Source organism: Coenobita brevimanus, chromosome 12, assembly GCF_032717465.1.
Source record: "Coenobita brevimanus isolate Jiangsu-jjx chromosome 12, ASM3271746v2, whole genome shotgun sequence".
Lineage (NCBI taxonomy): Eukaryota > Metazoa > Arthropoda > Malacostraca > Decapoda > Coenobitidae > Coenobita > Coenobita brevimanus.
The window spans coordinates 12,488,165-12,501,494 of NC_136965.1; the positions used below are offsets into that span (position 1 = coordinate 12,488,165).

Consider the following 13,330-nt stretch of genomic DNA (forward strand, 5'->3'; position numbering starts at 1 on the left):
TGACAAGAACAGGCATGAGACTTAAAGAAGTCTGCTGCTGCCACACAATACCTCACACACATCAGCCCATGTAGTACTTAGAAGAGGAGACGACTGTACATAGGTATACTCCACACACCCCAATGTAACTGTTCGAGAAGGAGAGTCTTGTGTGTAAACTACTACCACGTTTTATGTTTGGGTGGGCAGGAGGTTCATACGTACCCTCATTATTTAATGTCCCTCCCAAATTAAAATAATTTGGAAACAGCAGTTGATTGGTAAAATTAGGTTGTCAGATTGAAGGGATTATTTACTCTGTATAGTGGTCAGCATTCTCGTTGGTTAAGGAAGCTCTGTAACATTTCCTCCTAAGTGATTTATTATTATATGACTGATTAATACCCTTTTTTTTCTTTTTACTTATGCTAGGAAGAAATAACCAAAGGCCACGAGCACGCAATACTGTTCCTTCCAAGAGAAAAACAAAATACAAGAGAGAGCCAAATTCAAGATCCGATCATTTTGAGGTGCATGGACAGACTGCGTTTTAAAGACTGGAGATCATAGCTGGCACGAAATGCAGACAGAGGAAGACAGTTCCAGAGTTGACCTGTTCCATAAATGAAGGACTGGAAGTAATGGTTAACTCTTGCATTAGAGAGCTGGACAGAAAAGGGATGAGAGTTTGCTGCTAGACGGGTGCTACGCACTCGTCATAAAGGTGGAGGGATGCAAGCAGACAGTTCAGAGCAGCAGTGACCATTGAAGTAGCGATAGAAAAAGAGATAAAGATGCAACAGTGCGGCGAAGAGACAGAGGTTGCAGGGAGCCAGTAAGAGGAGGAGAGTTAATGAGATGAAAAGCCTTTGACTCCACCCTACTGAGAAGAGCTGTATGTGGGAAGCTCTTCTCAGTAGGGATATGAGAAGGCTTCTCATAAAACATGACAGTAAAGCGAAACAAACAAACAAAAATAGCTAAGGAAAAGGTGTTAGGGAGCTTCCTTAAAACATGACAGTACAGCGAAACAAACAAAACAAATAGCGAAGGAAAAGGTGTTAGGGAGCTTCCTTAACTGACGGGATTATGGGGCCTGGAACTACAGACAAGGGCAAAAGTTAGCCTATCATTCCACTGTGTCTTCTGCACGCTCTGGGTAGGTGTATGGGTAGAGAAAAATACCATGCCTCTCCCAGCTCAGGAATAATAGCAGCAGAGGGAAGTGTATGTAGAAGAGGCGAAAAATAAGGGAAATAGATACTGTATATCATGCGTCTCACAGTTTAGGAATGTATGTCAAAAGAGGAAAGTGATGAGTAGATGACTTGGATTATTAGGAATGTAAGACATAGAAACATAATAATTTTCTCTCTGATTAGGAGTTTTAGCCAACAAAGAAAAATGACAAGTAGAAAAGGTGAAACAAGCAAAACTTGTCCTCAGTATTAAACCAATATATCCTCTGGTCAGCATGAAGCTAAAGAAAAACCTGGTGTTAAAAAAAAAAGATGAAAAAGAAAGAAGAGAAAAGAAAGAAAAAATAAGAAAACATGTCTGGGTGACTTAACAGAATATATCAAGTATTAATGGAGGGTTGATGTAATTTTACCTAATAAAGATCAACTTGCCTGGTACTGGTTCCATAGACAGTGTGTGAGATGTTAGCTTGTAGCCCGGTGTTAAACCGTAAATGGACTGGCGGTGGAATCAAGTATGTAATGGTCCCCAGCGCAGTGTAAGCCACCAGCTTCACCACCAGAGAGATGATGAGGCACCAACGGCGGCCCAGTCGGTCCACCAATGCAGTCATGGCCAGATTGCCACACAAGAACACTGACATCACTAGGAACAAACTCAGGTTGGCGTCCAGCGTCACCCCGGAGCTTACCATCATTCTCAGCATGTTCACTTTTATCACTTCGACGCCTACAAATGCAGCAATGACGAATAGGCCACATATAGCCATCTGCTTTTTAATGACGTCACGTGACAGGAGAACAGCCCATCTTGAACTGCCATCCTGCTGCTGATTTAGATTTTTCAGATGATTCAGTTCCTCTTGTACATCGTAACTGGAAGGTCTCAGATGCTGAAGGATTAACAAAGCTTCAGCCTCCTTCCCATGGACAGCAAGGTAGTTCGGGCTGTCCGGGATGACAAACAGGAGTCCAGCGAAGAACAAGGCCACAGGACCAATGTTGACGAAGCTGATGTGATACCAGGGAAGGACCATGCCCAGCACAGCCACCATCATGAACCCAAGGCCTTTCATCAGATCCAAAAAGGCGAGCGCCAGACCACGGATGTTGGTGCTGGCGATTTCAGCCATGTAGCTCCTTCCACCAATCACAAGTATGGCCGACCCTGCTCCCACCAAAAATCTGCAAGATACAACTAGATCTGAGTTTGTATTTTCTCAGCTAGCTACAGGCAGGTCTTGTCATAAGAAATTAATTCTAGGTATTTCACAGCACCTCTTGCTTAGCCATGTATTGTGTATATTACAGCTTGACATTCCCCAGTGTAGTTTATGTAGTTTTAAATGCGACAGTTCCATCAGCCTCATTCAAGAGGATATTGATATGTATTGCATGACATACAGTAGATGGCGAAGGACTGTTAAAAGGTCACTAAAGCCACATTAAATACAGAGCTAAAGCAGGTTTATGTTGCAATAAATACATCACAACTTTTTCTATTGTAACCTGGGGAAAACCGGCATAACAGCTTAACAGTAATCAGTGAAATATAAACAGGATAATTTTGTGGAATTCCTGCACTGTGGATTTGGCGTGTTTCTTAGTGTACTATTCTCACCAAAACTTCTGAAGCCTTCTCTCTACCCCTGAAATTCACAGCTTCATTTCTTACTTTCTCCTTGCCTTCTCACTCATTCCTTCCAACTAGGTGGCAGGTTCCATGCCTACTTGTTTAATTTTTTAGGCCTTTTCGTTTTTAATCACACAACAAGGATTAGGATTTGTAAAGGGAGGGCCCTTCCTCATCTTCTCCTTCTTTTCTCTTCTCTTCTTTTCCATCTTTTCTATTCTTTGCTTCTTTTCCATCTCCTCATTTTTTCCCTTTTCTTTTATTGTTCTTTTCTCTTTTTTTTCGCCTCTTTTTCTTCTTCTTCTTCTTCATTTCCTCTTCTTTCTCCTCCTCTTTTTGTAACACAGGACCTGCACAGAATCTGGTGAACTTAAAGAAGCTGGCCACTTCAGCAGGACACTCCCACAACTCTGTCAGGGAAGTTGTGTTGAAGGATTACCTGCGAGTTGCAAGAATGGGTGCATTGTGGTAACCAAGGTCCGTATTCTTGTTGGTTAAGGAAGCTCCATAGCATATCTTCCCTAGCGATTTATTTCCGGATACGGCTAGTTAATATCAGTTTATGTTTTTTTATGCTGAATATCGTGATATTTGAATGTTTTAAATGACTCAGAAGAGAATAGGATGGAGTAATAAGCAAAACAAAATGCTTAGGAACAGGTGTAGGGAGATTACTTAACCCCAGAGAATACAAGTCCGATGTGTTGTGGCATGGAAGGGTTCATTATAATCGTAGTAAGAGCAATAATATGTTGAGTGCTTTCATATTACCTTAGCTTGCTCAGACTTTCATCTTTTCGTAGCTTACTTCACGTAGTTCAGTGGTAGACAATGAAAAACTGCGGCTCTACATCCTTTCCGTACCATTTCTTCATGACTATTATGTTTTTACTCTAACTTGGCCCAGATTCTCATCCTTTACCAGCTTATTTTACATTTTTCAGTGGAAGAAATAACAATGCCGTAGTTCTACATAATTTCCACACTTCCTTATAACTTCCATTATATTCTACCGCTAAGTAATTGCTACAACTCAGCATTCAAGATAGAGGGATGTCAATTTTAGCCCAAGTTAGAGTATGCCGGGCATAGTCTCACTTCTGGGGTCACTGACCTGCCAGCTAGGATCATCTCTGGCCTGACTGCAAAGGCAAATAGCAGCCAAGCGAGGGCAAAAGGCAAGCAGGCGGTGATGAGTGACAGACGGCGACCAATCCTAGTGGCCAGTACTCCAGCCAGTAGAAAAGAAAGTGCCATTCCTGCATGGAAGATGCTACCTGTGGAGAAACAGGATTATTAATTTTTAGTGATCGATTACATTGTTAGAAAAAAATTGCTAAAAAGCGTATTGAAAAATCATATTGGGCTTATCCATTCTGTATGATGACGTGTTTCCCACCGTCTGCTCACTTGATGTAGAGCTACTGGAAGGTACGCTACACTGCCTGACAAATCAAATGGTTTCTTAAATCTCAAGGAAGTAGTTATCTGGTGTTGGCAGTCGGTTTAGTTTCCAGTCCATGAAAAACATCACTTATACCAAGGCCATCCTCAGTATGGGGATTCCCTAAGAGGAAGCATGGCAAGATTTTTACATTAGATTAGGTTTGGAAGTGAAGTAAGGAGCAAAGGAAAAGAGGATTTTGAATGGCTGGTGATTGGGAATTGTGAGAGGAGAGAAGTAGTGACCATCAATGGGTTTAGTGGTGTCTGGAGAAGAGATATAGATCTGGACACTGACAGAAGTGAAAATTGTTGTGAAATACTTAACAAATGGCAAGGTGTCAGATGCTGTATAAGATGCAGACCCATAGATATACCATCAGAAATTTGAGTTATTTTCAAAAGAATCCTTACGATGACTGGGTACCTTACTGGAAGAGGGCTGTGCTACACTATCATGGTCTAGTTAATCTCTGTCTCTCCTAGTTTCATTTGGAGTGGGGTAAGAGAGCTTCTGTTAATACCAGCGATATTCAACCAATGTGCCGCGGCATATTAGTGTGCTGCGAAGCATCCGTAGGTGTGTGCCCTGGGAGTTTAAATAGCATTTGGATAGCATTTTTAAAACATGCATTTGGATACATTTTGGCAGTACTGGTACTTTTATTAAGCACATCAAACTCCTTTTTCCAATAATGCAATAAATAAATAAATGTGTTGTTCATTAAAAGCCCAAATGGCAATTTTTAATTCTCTCCTTAATTCCGTAGTGTACAACCGCCGATCTCCACTGCCAGCTGCAAGATGCGGGTATGCCTGTCAACCATTCGACCTCGGACAAGGAACATCGTGAGACAACACCAAGCACAAGTTTCCCACTGATATTTTCATGTAGGCAAATGTTTTTTTTATTTTTTACTCATGTTTGTGTTTAAATACAATCTATATCTGAAAGTTTCATACTATTTTTAAATGAATGACATCCAACCTAACTGTACATTCACTGACTTCACATCTCTCGAAGACCATAACGTTACTCCTCCCTACATTCACCTTTAGGTTCCGTTTCTTACACAGTTTGGGAGAGTGTGTATGAAACGGAATGTAAAGGTGAATGTAGGGAAGAATAAAGTTATAGTCTTCGAGAGAAATGAAATCAGTGAATGTACAGTGAGGTTGGATGAGGAGGAAATGGAAAATGTGAGTGTGTGTAAGTACTTGGGTAGTGTGATGAGTAAGGATGGAAGTTTAGAGGGTAAGGTGCTTGACAGGGTGCAACAACTTAGAAAGGTTGCTGGTTCCTTGAAAGCAGTGATAAGAAACAAGGAAGTGAACATGAAACTGAAAAAGGAACTACATGACAGTATTGTGATCCAACTCTAACGTATGGAAGTGAAGCTTGTACCTTGGAGGGACAGAAGTCAAAAGTGAGAGCAGTGGAAATGAGATATTTGAGAGGAGTATGTGGAGTCACGTGGAGAGACAGACTGACAAATGAGGAAGCGAAGGAGCATTGTGATGTGGATGTGATAGGTGGTTTGGCCATGTGGAGAGGATGGAGAGTGAAAGACTGAAAGAAGAGTGTATGTGAGTGAGGTGGAGGGGGGAGAGGAATAGGGAGGCCAAGGATGAAATGGAAGGATGGAGTGGAGAGGTATACGAGAGAGGGGGGGGGGTGAGCTGGGAGCAGGGCAGCGAAATGGTGCGGGAGAGGGTGACATGAAGGCGATTTGTTTGTGGTCACCTCTTACAGGATGAAGGCTTCTGGCAATAGATAGATAGATAGGCATTTTCTTCAATTACTTCCTGTTTCAATGCATTGTAATAAATATGCACAAAAGTTTCAAAGTCTCTTGAAAACTGTAATCAACAATATACTTATGGCAATAATATTAATATATTATTATTTTTTTAAGTTATGAACATATTTTCATTCATTTTCTTTTAATTTTAAAATTTATCCCTAAACACTGATGATGTGTCTCGACCATTTTAGAGCCTGTCTCACTGTGCCGTGAGATTAGAAAGGTTGAAAATCACTGGTTTATACCCGAGCCATCGCATTGTGTTGATTTAACCCCCACCCGCCGGGGGTTTCGGGGTTTCCTGACATCACCCATTCCTCCGTACGAGGGATTTCCGTGATTTTGAAAAAAGTACACTTTCTTCAAACCCTAAAATCTACCAAACTATTAAAGCCTGAGAAAAAAATAAAGATATACAGGACTCATCAATGCTTCCTCTTTCAAATGAAAGTGTCCCGAGGTCTCCAGGTGGTCCCGTCAATGTGTAAGGTTGAAGATGACTATACTCGGTTCCACGGAGTCTGACGCACTGATTTTGCCAGCCTAGGACAGGTGGATCTGGTAACACTGCTCGACGTACTCGGGCGGTGATTGGTGGATTTCCGTTGTGTTTGAACGTGCACAAATTGACTTTGTATTTCAACCAAGGCCTCCTTGATTTGTAAGATGCCGGATTATACAGATACAAATTAAAACAACGATATCTTTAATGATAAATATGTGCCTTTTAAATTACTAGAGATAAACCTGAACGACAGTGATAACAAAAAGTAAGTAAAGTCGTGACTGGACGCATGCGGACAAGTCAGCGACTGATTTAAATTCATTTCATTATGTTTGATTTCGTTTGTACTGCACGCGGTTTTGTTATAGCAGCATATTTCAACTATTATTTTCTCATGGAGTTTGCTTTTATCTTACTTTCCTTTCTTCAAACAAAAATTCGGTTCATTCTATAATGATGTAATCCATTACTTTCCCGGCTCTTTGTCGAGGAGGCAGAGATACATGCTTGAGGATGCACTGTGACCAGGGAAAGGGTGTCCGTCTGTATGTCTGTCTCTTATGATACAAAAATGTTATGGAAAATCAAACACCAAACTTATTCATGTAAGAAATAATTCTACTGAATCTGATTATGAATACAAACAAATGCAGATTTTTAAAGCTACTGTTACCTATGAAGGTAATGAAAATATATGTGTACACCATGTGTATTAAGAACAGAATTGCATGTATTGGCCCCAGTGAGGTGTGTGTGTGTGTGTGTGTGTGTGTGTGTGTGTGTGTACACAAATCATAATTATTAGAAGCTAAGCTAAGCATATCTAGGGCCAGGTTGTATATTAGTAGATGAGGTAATGAAGGGCATAGTGCAGACTGTAGACTGTGACACTGTGTAGTAGTGGTGGGAAAAACATTCGTGCCTTCACAGGACGTCGGGACCACCTCGCTATGAACGTCTGAATTCCCGCCACAGTCGCTGACTTGTCCGCATGCGTCCAGTCACGACTTTACTTACTTTTTGTTATCACTGTCGTTCAGGTTTATCTCTAGTAATTTAAAAGGCACATATTTATCATTAAAGATATCGTTGTTTTAATTTGTATCTGTATAATCCGGTATCTTACAAATCAAGGAGGCCTTGGTTGAAATACAAAGTCAATTTGTGCACGTTCAAACACAACGGAAATCCACCAATCACCGCCCGAGTACGTCGAGCAGTGTTACCAGATCCACCTGTCCTAGGCTGGCAAAATCAGTGCGTCAGACTCCGTGGAACCGAGTATAGTTTTCCGTGTTTTGGCAGGCTGCTTCCATGCACGCGCCACTGACAGTGACCTTGGCCTCGCTGGCTAGCGTTAACAGCACTGACAGGAGTGGTGGTTGTAACACTGCCGTGGAAGGACTGTGGAATTTTCCACTCACTCATCGACTTTTCCATACTCACGTAAGGATGAGTCATCACCCTGTTCATGTGGCTCACCATAGGGTTTTCCACCTGTTTCATAGTAACACTATGCCCCATAGATGTGTGGGAAAAGAATAACTCTGATTTTCTGTACTCACTTCTTGCATCAAATATAATAATTTCCCTCTAATACGACACTTATAATTGCATTTGACAACACAATTATGGGTAATTGCACATTGAGAAGTAAACGTTGTGGCTGTTTCAGCACTATATTTGATTATGAGGTAATTACTTGTACTAAAATTCAAACTGATTTGTACTAATCAGAGACATCATAAAAATACTACTAATGTTATTCACAACTTACGTTTTTTTGTTCTTCACAACATAAATACGCTTATGCTCACACATTTAGCACTATTTTCTGAGTAACAAAGGAAAAAATTTAGTTATAGCCAACCAGGTAATTTTCTATATGGCCCCCTCACTAGTGGTTTTCTTTCATGTAAAACGTAGGCTAACTGAAGGTATTTCCACTCACTGTTTCACCAATAACCATAACCAGTAACAATTACTGCCTTACACATGTAAGACTTATTATAAAACACTGATATCATAACACTTACGAGATAGAACTTATAACTTATATTTCACTAACGTATAAAAAAATAACACATTTGTGCCTACCTGTTTACTGTTTACATTTTCCCACACACCTCTTCAGTAATCACGCTCGGACTGATGCTAAAACATTTAGGGCATAGGGGAAATTTGCACTCTACACGTTGGTAGAGTCTCTCTTTTCGTGCTGGGGGACGGCGTTTGGTGGTGTTGCAGACATGGCACTGCTTGTATGTCTGACGACCTGCAGTGGTAGGCTACAGCCAATCAGCCTGTCCTGCTGGAAATACTTGGCACAGTTTAGCCTGCCAGCTGTAGGCAATGTCTGCATCCCCCGCCTCGGACCTGACACCTGTGTAATAAAATCCTCTTCAAGGAGTTTGTGTGCGAGCTTTCTCTCAAACTCTCGTATAGAGAGAGGTTTCTTGACGAGCTCTTTGAGCAGTATGAAACTGTTCACGACGGCGATATCAAGAAAATGTAAAAAAGCCTTCTTGTACCACCGGCAGGCCTTAGGAAGGCAGTCAACCTCACCAATTTGCATGTCTGATTTATCAACAAGCCACATGTTGATATAACGGTCGTTGACATCATCGGGCTTGAACATGGGTTCCCCAGTCCTGTAGTCTGTCTTTCCCATTTCCTCAAACACACCCTTATGTGCTGTTGATAACATTTTAACCTGTCTCTTGTCATGCTAGAGATGGGCTAACGTGTCACAATTAGTGTAAGAAGGGCACCTTTCTCAATATTTGCTGGGAACACAGAGAAAGTTTTTCTGTTTTCACGGACAGTTTCATAGGTTCTTGTACTGTGTTCAAGCAAATATTTGGTCAATGCTGGGGCTGCGTAATAATTATTGGTGTACAGAACATGGTGCTTGTTGAAATACCTTTCTATCAGCACTTTCATGACTGATGCCGAGAAACCTTGAGGATTGTCACTCAGTATACCAACATCTATTTATCTGTATATAGCCTGATGCCCTAATCCCGCAAAGGGTGGCCGCAGATAAAACACTTCCAAGTCGCTCTGTCACCCACCATTTGACTACTCTCCCCCCAACCTACTCCCCCTCCCTCATATAACTCTCAACTTCATCCCTCCACCTCATCCTCGGTCTTTCCCTCCCTCTCCCTCCCTCCGCTTCAACTACATACACCCTCTAAGTCAATCATTCATTCTCCATTCTCTCCACATGTCCAAACCACCTCAGTGTATTGCTCCTAATTTTCTCAACAACATCCACAACCACCCCACAACGTTCCTTCACTTCCTCATTCGTCAACTTGTCCCTCTATGTCACTCCACATGCTCCTCTCAAGTAACTCATTTCCACTGCTCTCACTCTTGACTTGTTCCCCTCTAGCAGGATCCATGCCTCGCTTCTATACGTCAGGGTAGGGGTCACAATACTATCATGCAGTGACTTTTTAACTTCCATAATCACCTCCCTATTTCTTATCACTGCTTTCAGTGAACCAACAACCTTCCTTCCCTGCTATACCCTTTCAAGCACTTCATCCCCCAAAGTTCCATTCTTATTCATCACACTACCTAAATTCTTAAATGCACTCACGTTCTCCATATCCTTACCATCCAACCTCACTGTACATTCTGTGACTTAATTCCTCTCAAACACCATAACTTTATTCTTGTTTATATTAACTTTTAGATTCCTTTTCCTACACACTGTCTCAAATTCATTCACCAAACCTTGCACCTTCCATTAATCTCCATTGAGCAATACTGTATCATCAGCAACAACGGAATCTTCCACATCTCACCCTCATTCACTAGTGTCACCCCCACATCCCCTACCTTGCACCTCCTTTATAACCCCAGCCATGTATATATTAAACAGCCAACATCTGTAGCCAAATAAACTATCACATCAACCATAGATCCAGTTTTGCAGTCGCAAAGGACAAAGAACTTTAGTCCAAAACAGTAACACTTGGACGGCACATACTGAATAAATCCCAACCTGCCCCAGAGTAACACCAGCTAGTCATCAATATTCATTTTCTGAATGGGACGAAAAACCCTGGAAAATGACTTCTTGAGCATTGTCAGGATGGGTCTAATTTCCCGTAACCTGTCATTTGGTGCAAGCCCATAATTTCTATTGAAATGCAGGAACCTTAGGATTGCTACATACCTGTCGTGGCCCATATACTTACCTAAGACAGGAGTGCCCACGAGTTCATCAACCGACCATCAGTCATGGAGCACATATTTTCTTACATGCGGTTTCAACATGGTAAGGGCTAGCCACAGAAACAATTCCTCCCACCTCCATAGGTAGCCAGTCCCTCATGTGCGTGCATTCGCTGACAGGCACGTCTAGCCACTGCACGCTCATAGACTGGTGGAAAATAATTTCATCCATCCCGTACTGCATGATGACAGTGGTGAATATCGCCTGGAAAATATTGTTAATAGTCCAGGGCCTGGGGGATAGCTTATTTTTGTGAACACCTGCCCCTTCTTCATAAAAAACCAGCACAGAGCGCTCAAATCCGGCTCCTTCCTAATATACAAAGGTAGCAACTCTGCCGACACCTGGTAAAGTGGGCCATTTGCCATGGGCAGCACGTCTTTTCTGAATGCATGCACGCCCGCATTCACGCCCAAGGGCAGGGAGTGAGGGGGAAGGAGAGGGAGAGGTATGGGAGGTGGGGGAGGATGGGGGTGATGTCACCTGATGCAGGCCTTCCCTGGGGAGCCGCTTCCTGCTGAGTCACACCACGTGGGGCCCATGTGGAGAATTCCACTCCTGAAGGGCCCAGTTGTGGTGATTTGGCCCTTGAAGTACTCAGCTGAGGTGAAGCTGGATGTTCGAGGGCGAGATGGCAGCAAGCAGACTGCGAAACTACCGGTGAGATGGCTCATAGGCGTATATTTCCCTGATGACCACCAACTCCACGCTCACCTGCCCAGTGTGCAGTCATCGACTTCCACTTCCTCAGTGAACTCATCACGGACAAAGACCCTGCCTTCCTCCTGCAACAGTTTGAGTGCCTTTTCTGGCGTCTGAGAGCGGGAAAGGGTCAGAGGGCGAGAGAGTTCACTCTCCACTTGGTAACTTCTTTTCTCCTCTGAAGAAGTACTTTCACTCAGTGTCCGTGAGGACACTGTATCATCCAAGGCACGACCGATGGCACTGTCACTGAGCTCTTTCTCCAGCACAAAGGGCAGAACTTTCTCAGGGGTCGATGATGCAGTCTGCCCTGCGATGAGGGGGATGGAATCGGACTAGAAGGAATAGGAAGTCATCACTCTACACTCTACCAGTGCAGTGTACAGATTGAGCTGTGCATCAGTGGGGTACCTAAGGGATCTACCTACCCTATGGTTGTCATAGAAAATGATCGTGGGTTCAAACGGTGGAGGGAAGATGCTTGTGGCTATACATGTCAACCGGTGGTGCTCCGCGCTCCAAATCGTGATGGCTATACACGTCAACCAGCACGTGGGGGTTAAGGAATTCTTGGATGTGTACACATAAAATGGTCTTCTTAGCATTCCCTTCCTGAGTATGCAAATTTAATGAGAGGAAACTATCAACGCCAGTCAGCGCATTCAAATTTTGTCTGAATCGTGAAAACTCAGCAATAAACATATGCTCTCTTAGAGTTGATGAGGTAGGCTGACTAGTTTTATGAAGGGATTGATGCAAAAAAAAAAAAGAGGTCTTGTTGATTTATAATTGAAGTTGGAAGTGGTAGTAGGTGTGATAGGCCAAGAAGAAAGTGGACAGATTATATCATATCTTTTTTAAAGGCCCCAACGTGTTTGCTTGCGTTGGCCTCGGTCACCTAATTGCGGTTTTCCATTCTGCCCTGTCTCTGACAACTTTCCTATGCAATCCTTTATCCTTTTGGTCACAGTCTTTGACCTCGTCCCAGGTCTTCTTCTGTCAGCCTCCTGCAACCCTGCCTCAAGCATTAACACTTCTCACATTCTGCACCCACTGTCACCATCCTCTCCACATGCCCAAACTATCTTGAGCTTGAGAAGGAGAGGAACTACATATAGTCTGACGAGTCTTGGGAACTGAGAAGGGATCGGGTTGGTTGCATGAATTTTTTAAGCACTACAGGAGTGTTTCATCTTTTATAATTTTTTGACCTTGATACATGTTAGAAGAACTCTGGCTATACTCTTTGCTCTAACTTGGCCTAAAACTGCCCTATCTCCATCCTAAATGCAGGGTTGTAAAAACAGATTAATACTGGAATATGATGTTAGTCACCCAGAGGTGCTATGGAAAGGATGTAGAGCCGTAGCACTGCCTTTAACTGCCACTCAGCTACGTGAATTACTCTGTAAAAGGAAGAACATCTGGACCAAGTTCCGGTAAAAACAGTACAGTAAGTAATTACAAAGTTACATGCGCAAGGTTTACATTTGATGTGAGCCCAAGATTCCATGAACTTGAATGGTGCCTGAATGGGCGAATAGCTCATTTCACTGGATATACTTTTGACTGATTCTCCCACTATAATATTCTTTCCTTTCTCTAACTTTCTCGACCCTGCCTCACCCGACCTGCAGTAGAAATGATGATGATGACGATGATGATGATGATGATGTCCTACTCATCCAGACTCATGTTGAACTTTGTGATGGTGAACAAATCCTGTCCTCACCCCTGCCTAATGGGTGAGTGTATGCATTGCTACGTTATAACACATACACGGATACATTTAGTAGAACTGTTTGCGTGTGT

General features: G+C 42.5%; 1 pseudogene; it reads right to left on the reverse strand.

Moving 5' to 3' along the window:
* LOC145412774 (uncharacterized) overlaps nucleotides 1-13,330 on the reverse strand; it is a 57,240-nt pseudogene that overhangs the window by 24,669 nt on the left and 19,241 nt on the right.